The sequence below is a fragment of the Lactuca serriola genome, chromosome 5 (assembly GCF_051521515.1).
Source record: "Lactuca serriola cultivar US96UC23 chromosome 5, Lser_US96UC23_V15, whole genome shotgun sequence".
NCBI classification, from domain to species: Eukaryota; Viridiplantae; Streptophyta; class Magnoliopsida; order Asterales; family Asteraceae; genus Lactuca; species Lactuca serriola.
This window is the reverse complement of record NC_136412.1, coordinates 170,346,755-170,364,709: the sequence shown is the minus strand read 5'-3', so window position 1 is coordinate 170,364,709 and position 17,955 is coordinate 170,346,755.

Genomic DNA, 17,955 nt, shown 5'->3' with positions numbered 1-17,955 from the left:
GTGACAAGCCGATATTTCAACTCTATGTAATGACCTAAAAAGTCAAGTATTGTAACCAGTTTTGTGATAATGAAATTAACTTCGAAAATATAATGTCCAAAAAATTTCTATTTAATTACCTACTATGATAGATGTCATTAAACTGTGATCGTACGTAAAAAGAACGCCCAAATCCGACTTCGTATATTGAAGTTATGATTTTTCCAAGTTCGGCATAGCGACAGACAGCTAAAAACTCGAATCGGAGATCGAACGACTTTTGACCAGTGTGACCTAAACGAGAATCGAAGGTCTCGACAATGGTATTTCAGCGGTAAAAATTCTGGCAAAAACAGACATCAGATAAAGAAGTTATGAATTTCTAAAGAAAATTTCTTAAACGCGACCTTTTAAAAACAAATAATAAAAATAATTTCAAAATTTGCCGACGGAATCTAAACGAAAGTTGTAGAGCGTAGTCTCACCTACGCGTGGATATAAAGAACATCGAAAACGGAGTTCTTATGAAGAAGATATGAATTTTAGAAATTTATTAAATAAATAAAATATAAATTTTATTATTTATCCTTGGTATTATCCGAAGGCAAGTCAGCAAGTCTATCCGAGTTACGCCCGGCGTACAGGCGTACGCCCAGCGTACTCAAGGGCTAGACTTTCGATTGTCCACGTCTCGTCCTATGCGAAGCTAGCACCCGTCCCATCCAAGTCTGAGGCAGTCGAGGATCCGGTCATGCGTGACACACGCATATGCCCAACGTACCCGCGTACGCCCAGCGTACCGAGGCGGTTCCCACACCCTATAAAAGGGATGCGAGGGTTCCGAAGAAAGGGCTCATTTTCTCCCAACTTCCTTGCGTTCTTGCCTCGTTTTCCGTGCCCGTGCTAACCCGAAGTCTCGGTCACTTTGATCAAGTCCCAAAGGTCGTGTGTGCTCCCGAGATTCCCGAGAATCCCGAGAATCCCGAGAAAATCCGTTTTCCCGAGAAGAAAAAATGCCCGGTTTTCATCTCGCCTTTCTTCAATCTTTCAAGTGAGTTCATACCCCTTAATTAACCCTTTTAAATATTCTAAATGCTTTTATATGCTTTCAAGGGGGGGGGGATACAAGTAAAACACACAATTATTATCGTGTGTTATATATAAAGTTTTATTATACACTTTTATTAAATAGAATCATATGTGATTTATAAACTTTATAGGGAACTCTCGTATATAAAATATATTACAATAGCATTCTATCTTTTGAAATGTAAAATGTTGCTATATATGTATAAACTAAATATTTTTCTTAGATTACACGTATACGTGTCTATCTTAGACACTACAAAAATCTATACTTTCGTAACAAGTGATTCCTTTTCTAGGTATTTCTAAATAAACGAGACACACTTTTAAAAAGCTATAATAGGTATAGTTTTACGAGAATATTGCTAACTTTTACATACTAGAAACACAATTTTCAAGAAGTCACTTTCATATACAAGAACAAACGAACATTTTAACACATAAATCTGTTTTTATACTAAGATTTGTGAGACATTAACTTCACGTAAGTTCGAGTACACATTTCAATTCCTGTATTATATACCAGAATCCCTTGGAGGGGGAGCATGGTGTTTGTGTATAGATCTATACGGGCTTCACAACCCGCGCCCTGACTGTTTACTACAGTCCACCATTTGGGGTGACAAACGTCATAACATTCCAACGCCTGAAGAACGTTGTGTATAGGCATTCCGAATCAATAGTATGGTTATAAAACTCACATGGGGTATTAAAAATACATTGATTTACGAGGTTTTCAAACATATTGGTTATTTTACACGTACATACATTTTCTAGAAACAAACATTTGTCTTGATAGAATGCTACATTTATGTTAGTAGAAAATATGGGATTTTCTAGAAACAAAAAAACAAAAACAAAATATTTTATTTTCATACAAACATTTTCATTTAATACTTATGAAACTCACCAGCTTAAACGCTGATCTACTCTTTCAAAACTACTTTTATGTCCCAGGGATTCAGTAATTATAAGTATCAAAACAACTTTTGAAGAAGGGACGCTACGTCATTAGTTTAAATTCATATTTTGGCATCATATTGTAATTGGTTTTGAACATGTACTTTTTAACAATGTAAACTTTAAATTATATATTTGATGGTTGTATTGCTTCCTTTACTATGTATTCATTTGTTATGCTACCACATGAAGTCATCCGCCCCCGAACGTTTCCGCCGTTCCGGTTTGGGGGTGTGACAGATTGGTATCAGAGCAATGTTTATAGTGAACTAAGTATATCGAACCACATAAGATATACAAACTATAAATGCTTAAGGGACTAATACTCTCTGATAAAATATTTTCTTTTGTTTTGTTTGACGCCTAAGCCACGTTTCGTTTAACTTAAATTGTTAGTTCATTCAAGTACAAATACATGCATACAACAAACTTATTTTCATGATTATAACTATACAAGAAGTATTTAGACAAGTTGGACACTACGGTCAACACTCGATATATGTAATCGGATTTGGGACAAATATAGCATGATCAACTATATTTGTCCAAGATCGGACCAATATATATATCGAGGATTGCTTGTAGTGAGCAACAAGTCAAAACTTACCAAAAACATCACAAGAATCAAACACAAGAAATTAAATACTATAGGAGTATTTGCTACATAAACTAGTTTAACTTACATGTTTAAATCTTACATGTTCCAACTTTCTTTCAATTCTTATAACCCTATTCTCGTACAGTCAAATGGCTGGATTTCACCACCCCGGCGACCCCTACTATCCCAACCAAGGCAACGGGGGATGGATCGAAGATGATCCTGAGGAGGACGAAGAACCCATAGAATTGGATGATGACTCTGGTACCGACTCAGAGCTGGAAGTGATCAATCCACCACCCGCACAACCTCCCGTCTTCATCAGGAACTTTCAAGGACCGAATCCCATCTGGGGAAGTCACCTCCACCATTGGAGCCAACAACAAAACATATGCCCACCCTACGGCATGTGCCGAGACTTCTACGATGTTCGCGGCGGAGGTTCAGCTGATCGGGCACTCCCAGTAATGGTGGGCAAGCTAGCCAATCAGTCCTACCAATCCGGAGTTCAAGCTAGCCGGATTCGGGATGTCAACGTGGAAGTACAAGTTCACACTTCTGACATCCGTAGGCTGGACAGAATTCAGGACAATGCCCAACTCCAAATTGAGGCATTTCAAGCACAAATGATTGCAGCCCTCACCGAATTGAGGGAACAACAAGCCGCTTTTGATAGGCGTCTAATGGAGTCAAAGCAATCGGATGCGGAGTCAAGCTCCAAGCGCAACCTACATCGCAAGTAGTGCTTGCCAAAATCTCAAATTTTGTTATAAGTTAGGACCTCGGCTAAAAGTTTTTAATTTTCTTAAACTTTGTAACCGGAGACCCTTTTAGGGGTCAAATTTTCGTGATCATTGTATCAACTATTATATTAATATAAGTGGCACTATTATTAATACGTGGAGTATTTCATTCAATCCTTAAAAAAGTTATGGAAAAACAAAATGCTTTTTTCATATTTTCAATCTTACAAATAACTTTCATTCTTCTATTTTAGAACTTGTACTATCATCTGTCGTTGGACTATAGAAATCTAGTTCATACGACACATACAGTTTCTATACTAAGTAATTCTTATCGTTATCTTTTCAACCTTTAGTTGAAGGATGCCTCCGCGTAGGAACCCAAGGCGAAACAACGGTGGGGAAGCACCTATACCACCACCACCCCCACCTCCTCAATTTGATGCTGTCATGTTCCAAGCAGCAGTCACCGCAGCGGTAGCAGCTGCCATGTCATAGATCAATAACTCGAGTACTACTGGCTCGGGAACTGGCACACACCCATCCAACCATGGCGAGAGTCATGGGCAATCCTGAGAATGCACCTATAAGGACTTTACTAATGCCAAACCCCGAATGTTTTATGGAACTGGTGGTATGATGGCTCTGAGGCAGTGGATCGAAAGGACATAATCAGTCTTTGAAATCTGATCCTGTCCCGAGCACAGCAAAGTCAAGTTTGCAACTTTCACCCTTATTGATAGAGCTTTAACTTGGTGGAATGGCCACGTTAAGGTACTTACCCTGATAGTGGCAAAATCTATAAGCTGGGAGAGCTTAAAAATCATGCTGATGAGAGAATACTATCCACGAGGAGAGGTTCAAAAACTCGAGCATGAACTCTGGACTCTTGGAATGGTTGGTACCGATATCGCAACTTATACCAACAGATTCTGCGATCTGGAAATCCTCTATCCAGATATGATTGCTCCGGAGAGCAAGAAAATAGAGAGATACATTTGGGGATTGTCGCCCCAAATTCGGTCAAGCGTGTTAGCTTCAAAACCTGACACTTTTGAAAGTGCCATGGAACTGGCACAATCTCTTGTTGACTACGGAGGTCATCAGAACTCAACGGTTGCTACACCAGAACCACAAAAGGGAAACAACAACAACAATAACAGGAAGAGAGTATGGAATAAAGGGAAGGGTGGATCTTCCCAAGAATCCGCGAAGAAACAACTGGTTTCCGTGAATGCTGCCACTGTACCTACTACCGTTCCTACAAATCCCTACCCAACAAAGACTTATGGGGGTAACCTTCCAAAGTGCACCAAATGCACTTACCACCATCATGGACCTTGTCGGGAAATGCAGTGCTCTAACTGCAACAGAAAGGGACACACTGTCTGTTTCTGCAAGGATCCCGCAAAGCCGATCACTCAAGTTCCCAGCGCAGGTGTAGGCCAAACTTGCTACGGTTGTGGCGAGGTGGGCCACTACAGGAGAAACTGCCCAAAGGCAGCAAATACCGGCAGGGTGGGATGAGTTTTGGCTATAGGCCACGATGAATCCGTAGCTGATCCGACTGTAGTTGCTGGTACGTTCCTTCTAGATAATTCATATGCATGCATATTATTCGATAGTCGAGCGGAGAGAAGCTTCGTGAGTAAAAACTTTATTCACTTACTTAAACCAGAACCTAGCAAGTTAGAAAAATCATTCACTGTAGAGATGGCCAAAGGAAAAACGAAAAACACTAACTGCATATACATGGACTATACGTTAACTTTAGACGGTCATTCTTTCCCAATCAACCTCATGCCGGTCCAAATTAAAAGTTTCGACGTCATAGTCGGCATGGATTGGTTAAGTCTTCTTCGCGCTAACATCATGTGCTTTGAGAAAGCAGTTCGTCTTAATCTCCCTAACAACGAAACATTAGTAATTTACGGCGAAAAATCAAGTACACACCTACGCATCATTTCGTGCATCCAAGCTCGAAAGTGTTTACGGAAGGATTGTCGAGCATTCCTAGCACACATCGTCGATACAAGTCAGGAACTAAAGGACATCAAGAACATTCCAGAAGCACGCAACTTTCCCGATATCTTTCCAGAAGAACTACCAGGATTACCACCACAACGCCAAGTCGAGTTTAGAATCGACTTAGTTCCACGGGCTACCCCAGTAGCGAAATCGCCTTATCGCCTAGCACCAGCAGGGATGCAAGAACTTTCCGGTCAACTTAACGAACTCCTTCAAAAAGGATTCATAAGACCAAGTTTCTCACCTTGGGGAGCACCGGTGTTGTTCGTAAAGAAGAAAGACAGATCGTTCCGTATGTGCATTGACTACAGAGAACAGAACAAACTTACTGTCAAAAACCGTTATCCTCTACCCCGTATTGACGGCCTATTTGATCAACTTCAAGGAGAAAACTACTTCTCGAAGATAGATCTACGATCTGGATATCACCAATTACAAGTACTAGAGGGGGATATTCCCAAGACAGCTTTCCGAACTCGTTATGGACACTACGAATTTGTAGTGATGCCGTTCGGATTAACCAACGCACTAGCAATATTTATGGACCTAATGAATAGGGTGTGCCATCCTTACTTGGATCAGTTCGTCATCGTCTTTATCGATGATATACTTATCTACTCCCAAAGTAAGGAAGAGCATAGTCAGCACCTACGAAAAGTCTTAGAAACACTGCGATCGGAGAAACTCTATGCGAAGTTCTCTAAATGCGAATTTTGGATTCGAAGAGTCGAACTTTTGGGCCACGTTGTTAGCGAGAAAGGGATACACGTGGACCCCTCCAAAATTAAGGCCATTGAGAACTGGTCGGCACCAAAGACACCTACAGAGATTCGTCAATTTCTAGGTCTCGCCGGCTACTATCGCAGATTCATAAAGGACTTCTCTAGCATTGCGAAACCTCTTACTACCTTAACCCAGAAAAGCGTGGCCTTTGACTGGGAAGCGAAACAAGAGAAGGCGTTCCAAACGCTGAAACAGGCCTTGTGCACCGCACCGATACTATCCCTTCCCGAAGGGATAGAAGATTTCGTAGTGTATTGCAATGCATCAAACCAAGGACTTGGTTGTGTTCTTATGCAGAGAGGGAAGGTCATTGCTTATGCTTCCCGACAGCTTAAGACACATGAAGTGAACTATACGACCCACGATCTTGAGTTAGGAGTAGTGGTATTTGCTCTGAAGATCTGGAGACACTACTTATACAGAACAAAGAGTACTATTTTCACCGATCACAAGAGCCTTCAAGACATTTCTGATCAGAAGGAACTCAACATGCGACAACGACGATGGGCCGAGTTACTCAATGACTACGAATGTGAAATTCATTATCATCTTGGCAAGGCCAACGTGGTAGCTGACGCCCTCAGCCGAAAAGAATACACTGGTCGGAGAGTCAAATCTCTGACTATGACTATCCATTCCCACTTATCCACGCAAATTAAGGAGGCTCAAATGGAAGCTTTGCAACCTGAAAATGTGGCGAGTGAATCCCTGAGAGGAATGGAAAAGAATCTAGAAATCAAGGGTGGCGGGGCATATTATCTCATGGACCGAATCTGGACGCCGAAACATGGTGGTTTCAGAGACGTAGTCATGACCGAAACACACAACACAAGATATTCCGTTCACCCAGGTTCAGATAAAATGTATCTGGATCTTAAGAAACTGTACTAGTGGCCTAACATGAAAGCAGAAATTGCTACCTTCGTAAGTAAATGCCTTACTTACGCTAAGGTTAAGGTCGAGTATCAGAAACCGTAAGGATTACTACAACAACCGGAGATACCAGAATGGAAATGGGAGCAGATTACTATGGACTTCATAACCAAGTTGCCCAAGACGACGGGTGGACTCGATACCATATGGGTCATCGTCGACAGATTGACCAAATCCGCGCATTTCCTACCAATCAAGGAGACTGACAAGATGGAAAAGCTTACTAGAACTTACATAAGGGAAATAGTGCGACTACATGGTGTTCCAATCTCCATTATCTCCGATAGAGATAGTAGATTTACTTCAAGATTCTGGCAGTCACTACAAAGTTCCCTGGGGACTAGGCTAGACATGAGTACAGCCTACCACCCACAAACAGACGGGCAAAGTGAGAGAACAATACAAACTTTGGAAGATATGCTGAGAGCCTGTGTGATTGACTTTGGAAAGGCATGGGATATCCATTTACCCCTGGTCAAATTTTCATACAACAATAGTTATCATACAAGCATAAAGGCTGCTCCGTTTATAGCCCTCTATGGTCGAAAGTGCAGATCCCCTCTGTGCTGGACTGAAGTTGGCGACACCCAGTTAGCTAGAGGACGAGTTCCTGAAAGCACTCTCATCGGTCCGGAAATCATACGGGAAACGACAGAGAAGATCGTTCAAATTCATGAACGGTTGAAAGCCTCCAGAGACCGACAGAAAAGCTATGCTGACCAAAGGAGGAAACCTTTGGAATTCCAGGTAGGAGACCACGTTTTATTGAAGGTCTCACCGTGGAAGGGTTTAATACGCTTTGGGAAGCGTGGGAAACTAAATCCAAGATACATAGGGCCTTTCGAGATTCTTGCTAGAATCGGCCCTGTGGCTTACAAGCTTAATCTACCACGTGAACTTAGTAACATACATCCAACCTTCCATGTCTCGAACTTGAAAAAGTGTCTGTCCGATGAGACTCTTGTAATTCCACTCGACGAGATCGAGATCAACGAGAGCCTCAACTTTGTGGAAGAACCGGTAGAAATTATGGACCGAGAGGTCAAACAAACAAAACAAAGTCGCATACCCATCGTGAAGGTTCGCTGGAACGCCAAGCGGGGACCTGAATTCACATGGGAACGCGAAGATCAAATGAAGCAAAAGTACCCTCATCTTTTTCTCTGATTCACTAGTATCTTTACTACTTTAAATTTCGGGACGAAATTCCCTCTAACGGGGGGATGATGTGACAACCTGATATTTCAACTCTATGTAATGACCTAAAAAGTCAAGTATTGTAACCACTTTTGTGATAATGAAATTAACTTCGAAAATAAAATGTCCAAAAAGTTTCTATTTAATTACCTACTATGATATATGTCATTAAACCGTGATCATACGTAAAAAGAACGCCCAAATCCGACTTCATATATTGAAGTTATGATTTTTCCAAGTTCGGCATAGCGACAGACAGCTAAAAACTCGAATCGGAGATCGAATGACTTTTAACCGGAATGACCTAAACGAGAATCGAAGGTCTCGACAATGGTATTTTAGCGGTAAAAACTCTGGCAAAAACAGACGTCAAATAAAGAAGTTATGAATTTCTATAGAAAATTTCTTAAACGCGACCTTTTAAAAATAAATAATAAAAATAATTTCAAAATTTGCCGACGGAATTTAAACGAAAGTTGTAGAGCGTAGTCTCACCTACGCGTGGATATAAAGAACATCGAAAACGGAGTTCGTATGAGGAAGATATGAACTTTAGAAGTTTATTAAATAAATAAAATATAAATTTTATTATTTATCCTTGGTATTATCCGAAGGCAAGTCAGCAAGTCAGCAAGTCTATCCGAGTTACGCCCGACGTACAGGCGTACGCCCATCGTACTCAAGGGCTAGGCTTCCGATCGTCCACGTCTCGCCCTATGCGAAGCTAGCACCCATCCCATCCAAGTCCGAGGCAGTCGAGGATCCGGTCATGCGTGACGCACGCGTACGCCCAACGTACCCGCGTACGCCCAGCGTACCGAGGCGGTTCCCACACCCTATAAAAGGGATGCGAGGGTTCCGAAGAAAGGGCTCATTTTCTCCCAACTTCCTTGCATTCTTGCCTTGTTTTCCATGCCCGTGCTAACCCGAAGTCCCGGTCACTTTGCTCAAGTCCCGAAGGTTGTTTGTGCTCCCGAGATTCCCGAGAATCCCGAGAAAATCCGTTTTCCCGAGAAAAATTCTACCCGGTTTTCATCTCGCCTTTCTTCGATCTTTCAAGTGAGTTCATACCCGTTAATTAACCCTTTTAAATATTCTAAATGCTTTTATATGCTTTCAAGGGGGGGAATACAAGTGAAACACACGATTATTATCGTGTGTTATATATAAAGTTTTATTATACACTTTTATTAAATAGAATCATATGTGATTTATAAACTTTATAGGGAACTCTCGTATATAAAATATATTACAATAGCATTCTATCTTTTGAAATGTAAAATGTTGTCATATATGTATAAACTAAATATTTTGCTTAGATTACATGTATACGTGTCTATCTTAGACACTACAAAAATCGATACTTTCATAACAAGTGATTCCTTTTCTAGGTATTTCTAAACAAACGAGACACACTTTTAGAAAGCTATAATAGGTATAGTTTTACGAGAATATTGCTCACTTTTACATACTAGAAACACAATTTTCAAGAAGTCACTTTCATATACAAGAACAAACGAACATTTTAACACATAAATCTGTTTTTATACTAAGATTTGTGAGACATTAACTTCACGTACGTTCGAGTACACATTTCAATTCCTGTATTATATACTAGAATCCCTTGGAGGGGGAGCATGGTGTTTGTGTATAGATCTATACGGGCTTCACAACCCGCGCCCTGACTGTTTGCTACAGTCCACCATTTGGGGTGACAAACGTCATAACATTCCAACGCCTGAAGAACGTTGTGTATAGGCATTCCGAGTCAATAGTATGGTTACAAAACTCACATGGGGTATTAAAAATACATTGATTTCCGAGGTTTTCAAATATATTGGTTATTTTACATGTGCATACATTTTCTAGAAACAAATATTTGTCTTGATAGAAGGCTACATTTATGTTAGTAGAAAATATGGGATTTTCTAGAAACAAACAAACAAAAAAAAATATATTTCATTTTCATACAAACATTGTCATTTAATACTTATGAAACTCACCAGCTTAAATGCTGATATACTCTTTCAAAACTACTTGTATGTCCCATGGATTCAGTAATTACAGGTATCAAAATAGCTTTTGAAGAAGGGACGCTGCGTCGTCAGTTTAAATTCATATTTTGGCATCATATTGTAATTGGTTTTGAACATGTACTTTTTAACAATGTAAACTTTCAATTATATATATGATGGTTGTATTGCTTCCTTTACTATGTATTCATTTGTTATGCTACCACATGAAGTCATCCGCCCCCGAACGTTTCCGCCGTTCCGGTTTGGGGGTGTGACAGTAAACCCTAATTTTTAGGGGTTTCTCTTTCCAGCACCAACTCACCAAGTCCATCTGTCGACTCGTCGAGTTGGTCACTTAATACGTTCCCAACACCCGCTCCGACTCGACGAGTAAGATACCTACTTGTCGAGTCTACTCCTTTATTAACACCTAGCACCCCTGAACTCCCGCTTTTGAACTTGGGATGTTACAAATTGTCGCGAAAGGGTATAATCAAATTCTAGGTGTTGACTATGAAGATACTTTCTCGCCGGTTGCTAAGTGTAAATCTATTAGGATTTTCATGGCGTTTACTGCATATTACGACAATAAGATATGGCAAATGGATGTCAAAACCATTTTCCTTGATGGATATCTTAAGGAAGATGTATTTATGGAACATCCTGAAGGCTTTATCAAACCATATAACCTAAAGAAGGTGTGCAAACTGAAGAAGTCTGTTTATAGATTAAAATAAGCATCTAGGGCCTGGTATCACCGTTTTGATGAGAACATCAAACATTTTGCTTTCTCATAAAGTCCTGATGTACCATGTGTATACATCAAAGCAAGTGGGAGCCAAACTGTTTTTCTAATTCTTTATGTCAATGAAATATTACTGATCGGGAAAGATATCCCAACATTAAAGGAGACTAAGGCCAACCTTAGTATGTCCATTCAAATGAAATATCTAGGGATGATGCATACATGCTCGGTATTAAGATCATTAGATATCGATCCCAAAGACTCATTGGATTGAGGTAGAGCACATACATTGAAAAAGTCTTAAAATGCTTTTCAATGGACAACTTAAAATGAGGAATTGTACCCATACTTCATGACACCATTCTTTCTAACGCTGAAAACTCTAATACTAAAGATGAAATCAAAAGAATGAGCCCCATCTCGTAAGGTTCAATAGTAGTTTGAATTATGTATGTTATGACATGTACAAGGACATATGTTGCTTATGATATTAGTCTTACTAGTAGGTATCAAGCTAATGCTGGCAAGAAACATTAGGTGGTGGTTAAGAACATACTTAGGTACTTGATAAGGACTAAATACTTGTTTTTGGTTTATGTAGGAGTTGAAGAAGAGCTTACTATAATATTTTACACTAATGTTGGTCTCAACATTGATCGATATAACTCACGATCATAGTCGAGATATGTGTTCACACTTAATGGGGGATCCAATGCATGGAAAAGTTCAAAGGAAGAAGTAGTAACACTTTCTAGAACAAAATCAGAGTATATAGCTACATGTGAGGCATCTCAAGAAGTTGATTAGATGAAGAAATTCATCGGTGATCTGGATGTTATTCCAAGCATCAAAAATTCCATTGAGATGCATTGTGACAACGTTGGTGTTGTGGTCATCACAAGATACACGGTGGTTACCAAGACGACTAGACATTTTCAATGGAAATTCAATTTTATTTGTTAAAAATTGGAATTAGGAAATGCACACATTAAGAAGGCTCATACATATTATAATCTAGCAGATCCATTCACAAAGGCACTATCTCAAAAACAAGTTTGATAGTCATGTAAAAGGAACTAGTCTTTGATTATCTAGTGATTGGATTTAGATATGTACTTACCTAATATCTAGATATTATTAACTATGTGACAGTTATACGTAATCTCTTTTGATATATCGGATATATCCTTTTTGTTAAATATTATTGTGTTCTATGTTAGCATGTTATTTGATACTTGAATAATGTAATTGTTCAAAATTGTCCATAGTCTGATACTATTGTGGGAGCAAATATGAATTAAGACTAATATGAATCGACTTGGTTGATTTCATGTGGTTAAATAGAATAGTGTTGCATCCAAATTCATATGTACTTGTTAGAGAACAACTATTTGATATGACTCGCGTCAAGAATCACTTCATTGATCCTTATCATAAGTGAATCTTGAACACATGTAAATATCTTTATATATTTTTACTTGAGATGCTTATTGGAGAACTAAAGTATGGATATTGTTATACTTTGACATGGTTAAATGTTGTTCATAACTGTGTAGTTATAAAAGATGTAGCTGGGTATGGCATGAACTATATAAGAGTGTGTATGAATTCAAGATGAGATTTTTTTCTATCATGTGTTGAGAGTTATACATCTAAAGCGCCTTACTTAAAGTTAGATGTCATATGACAATGATTACGTTCCATGTCTCATATCCAACATGATATATGAAACAAATAGAATATTGATATGGTTACCTTATACTTCAATTGTAGCTTGTGAGTTCCTAGAATTCAATGTTGATTGATGACACCCTTTGTATGTTGTTAGTGGTAGTAGCCCATTTCTAGACGCCAACTACTGTCTATGTTAGTCTTTAATGAATTTTGCGTAAGTGGGAGATTATTGGATCTATATGCCCAAGAATCATTGTTGAATTAAACTGCTAATGACATATAATCCTATAGGGTCACATCTTAATCAAGTTGGTACTTATTGAACATTTATTAAGTATTTGATACTAATAAATAAATTCAACTCTTGCATTTAATTAGAGAAAAATTATTATTTTATGAAAATAATAATAAAAGAAACAATAAACTAGTTATTATTTCATATGCTATGATATAATAAATCATGTACAAAGTTTTGGACACTTTGATTAACCATGGTAAGTTAGTTAATTGATATTTGGTTAAAATAACTAGTCATGAAATTTTGTCTTCTTCCTTTTGACCTATATGGCCGAAACTTCATAAAGCTATGGAGGCTGCTTAATAACCTCCATGTCTTGCACCCATGCCTTGTCTCCCACACTTTTATGCATTATAAAAACTTAGGGTATTATAATGAAAAGGCTTTACTTTTTACAGGACTATATAAGAGACACTTATTCATGAGAAATCAGCTAGTTGTTTAAGTCTTTTTCTTCTCTTTTCTTGCACAAAGTCGTAGCTTTTTAAGGCTTTTCTTCCTCTCTTGTCACACCCCCAAACAAGAATGGCGGAAACATTCGTTGGTGGATGACTTCATGTAGTATCATAACCGTTGAGTATTTGTAAAGAAAGTAAACACAACTATCAAAAAAAATAATTTAAAAGCTACATTGTTCAATGTAATACATGTTTCAAAATAAATTACAATATGACGATTTATTAAGTTTTAAAACTGGCGCCTTAGTGTCCCTTCCCCAAAAGCTGGTGTTTACCTGTATTACTGAATCCCTGAGAAATACAAGTAGTTTTGAAAAAGTGTCAATAATTAAGTTGGTGAGTTCATAAGCATTTTTGTATAGGAATGGAATGCCCTTTTAGTATAAAGAAATTCAAGTTTGTTTATAGAAAATCCAATATTTTCCATAATAAGGTGGTGGTTGTAAAAGTTTCGAGAACCGAAATACATAAGTATTTTCCATACCTAAAATAGTATAAGTATATATATATATATATATATATATATATATATATATATATATATATATATATATGTGTGTGTGTGTGTGTGTGTGTAATCACTAAGGCGTTTAACAACTCCGTAAACCAAGATGTATTAATACTCCATGTGAGTTTTTATCACCATGCTATTGACCTAGACTGTCTGTAACTACGTTCTTCAGGCGTTGGAATGATATGACGTTTGTCACCCCAGACCTGTCTGTCTAACTGTAGCTAACAATTTAGGTGTGAGATTGTCAATCCCATATAAATCTATACACAAGTATCATGCTCTCCCTACAAGAGATTATGGCTTATAAAACAAGACTTAATCTGCAAACTGAAAGGTTCGATGAAGTTAGATATCTCACAAAATTTAGTATCAACAGGTTTACGTATGAAAAGTTCCATCTTTCTTGTGAACATAAGTATTTCCACTTTTTTTATAATATGTAAAACTATCATGAATATCTCGTAAACCATACCTATTATAGTTTTTCAAAAAGTGTGTTTCATTTGAATGATAAACCTGGGTGTATTACCAACTTTGCATGTAAAGTAGCCTATAACGTTAGTAGTAACGTGATTTTATGTATTTAACATTTATACATCAGATGTAGGTAAAACATTAGAACTTATATGTAACGATTTGTATATCTACTACTTTATGTATCCCAATTGAAACTTTTGAACAATTCATTTCTGATGCTATTTTTATTTATTTCATAAGTAGATTACAAAACCTTGACTTTTAGGTCATTACATTGATTTGAAATATCGGGTTGTCACATCTCTTCTTTTGAATTTCAAGTGTGAAGATTTGGTGCTCACTTTATGTCTTCATTTAGTGTTTAATTGTTTAAGAGCTTAAGGCTTATAGAACAAATTAATACAAGAAGATCAAGCTTCTTGTTCTTGTCGTCTACTTCAACACCCAAAATCCAAGAGGGTCCAAAGGCTTCACAGGTAACAACAATAGGTTGTTACCTTTGAAGCCTTTGGACCATCTTGGATTTTGGGTGTTGAAGTAGATGACAAGAATAAGAAGCTTGATCTTCTTGTATTAATTTGTTCTAACCTCTTTAAAAGGATCTTCTATGTTTTGGTTTTGTTATATACATGAATTTACTAGATATTTTTAAAGCTTTTGTTGCCGGTTTTGTGAAAAACTCTCTATTTTATGTATCAAAACCCCTCACTAATATGACCTTAGAACAAAGCCTTTTTTTTCATAATCATATATATTTACTTTCCTTTCGTATATAATTATTCTCATGCATACACATATTCTCATTCATATACATAATAATATACATATGTGATATACATACTCTTATGCACATGCCAATAGTTATTCATAATAATATGTATTTATTTGTCTTATGCAAATATTTTTTCTTATGCATATCCATATTCTTAGTTATATGCATATGTTATATACTTATTTTTATGCATATACATACGCATATAAATATACATAAGCATAATCATAATCATACTTATTTAATTACCTTATACATATTGTCACACCCCAAAACCGGAACGACGGAAACGTTCGGGGGTGGAGGACTTCATGTACAATATCACAACAAAACATAGTAGTAAACAAGCAACAACATCGTCCATTGAATTAATAATATAATTTAATACAAGCGTGTTTTGTGAAGTTTATAAGACACCAAAAATGTAAATCAAAATAAGCGATGAGTCTTGAACGAGCTCTATCTTCTCAAAACCTGGCGTCGGTACCTGTCTACTAATGACCTAAGAATACAAGTTATTTTGAAAGAGTTGATCAGCTTTAAAGCTAGTGAGTTCATAAGCATTTTAGTGTCATTGTTTGTAAACTTGCTTCTAAGTATTGGATGTATAAGTTTGTAAATGTTTGTAGTAAATATTTGTATTTCCTAGAAAATCCTATATTTTCTACTAAACGTAGCCTTCTACCAAGGCATCAAATGTTCTGTATGTTTGTCTCTTGTAAGATTGTATATTTTCCCAATTGTGACTATCATTAACCAAAAATATAGTTTCTACATTACCGTTTATGTGAGAGTATCATAATTTGAATGTAATGGGGAAATAATAATTGTAGTGTAGTGTTGTATTAAAGTAACTATTGTTGTACTATCTACCTTAAACCAATTGGAAATTTAAGGTATAAGGTGAAATGGTTGCACCATACTTTTGATTAATAACACGACGATGAAAGACGTCGGAAGAAATGATATTTGGCACCCGTAGACTTGCAAGTCCCACTGTAGCGAACAACTAGGTGTAGGATAGTCAATCCAGTATAGATCTATACACAAATTCACGCTCTCCCTCTAGGAGACTATGGCTACAAATCAAGCCATGACAATGATGTCATGCCCCGAATAATGGTTCACATTTATGTTATTGTATACTTGTATATGTAATGTATGTACTAGAGTATTGTATGTTCTCTCTGTCTAGTATGTAGTATGTTCTCTCTGTTTCTCATATAGTATGTTCTGCTTCTCATATAGTATGTTCTGCTTCTCATATAGTATGTTCTGTTTCTCATATAGTATGTATTGACTCATGTATAAACTTACTCTTTGTATGCTTCATTGTACTAGAAGTAGTGAGTAGTGTCTTCCTAAACTATACCTATTATAGTTTACTAGTAGAATTGTTTATATAACTGAATGTATTGAACTGAGATAAAAGCCTTTATATCTTATACATATATACATAATATATTACTAAGGATCAAACGACACTCAGAAAAACAACAGGGTACTCTAAGTCCACAACCAAACAAGGAATAGGAAGTAAAGTGTGGTATCAGTCCTAAGTCCTTCAAACCTTACTTATATAACTATATATACATTAGACATGGTTTTGACAATATATAAGTGTAAAAGAGTTTAAGGAAAAGGTTTGTCATGTAAGAACAAGTTTGATAAAGAGTTTGATAAACATTTTGAAGTAGTTTGATTGATAAAACAACTAACAGTATAGCAAATCATTGTTTGGTAGTTATTAATCACACGTGATTGATATAATAAATATAATGTTTCAACTTGTATTCCCCCCCCCCCCATAAAAGCATTTAAAATCATTTAAATTGTATTAACTTTCATTATGCATATACTTATAATTATACATACGCATATGCTTATTCAAATTTCATATGAATATGCATATGCATATGCATATACATAAGCATAATCATATGTATTAAAATGACATGTTTGATCGTATACTTAATTTTATGCATGTGGATATGCATATGTATATACTTATTCATATTTATGTGCATATTCTTACTCTTATGCGTATACATATGCATATACTTATTCATATGCACATGCACATATATTTCATATGCATATGCATGTACTTATTCTTTAGCATATGCATATGTAGATGTATATATATATATATATATGTATATATATATATATATATATATATATATATATATATATATGATATACATACTTATTTGTATGAAAATGCATATACTTATGAATATTAACATAATTATTAATATGAATATGCATACACTTATGAATATGCATATGTCATATACATAACCAGAATCATATTCATTTAATTGCCTTATACATATATGTAACATCCCCCTCTGGCATGTATCACAATATTGTCCGCTTTGGGCTCCCGATGCAAAAACTTCACAGGGGGTCACTCATGCTTGGATTGCTCTCGCCCGGGCTCACTTAACGGCGGAGTTCTTATGGGATCTGCTTCTCCCACGGCTTTAAAACACGTTGTAACAAGGAAGGTATCCACACCCCTTATAAGGAAATGTTTCGTTCTCCTTCCAATTAGGCCAATGTGGGATCAGCTGTACCCCACCTTCACCCCCCATTATAGGGTTCGACGTCCCCGTCGAACACATCGATCCGTGCCCCAACTCTGATACCAACTTGTAACATCGTAATTTTTCACCCAAAATTTTTCTTA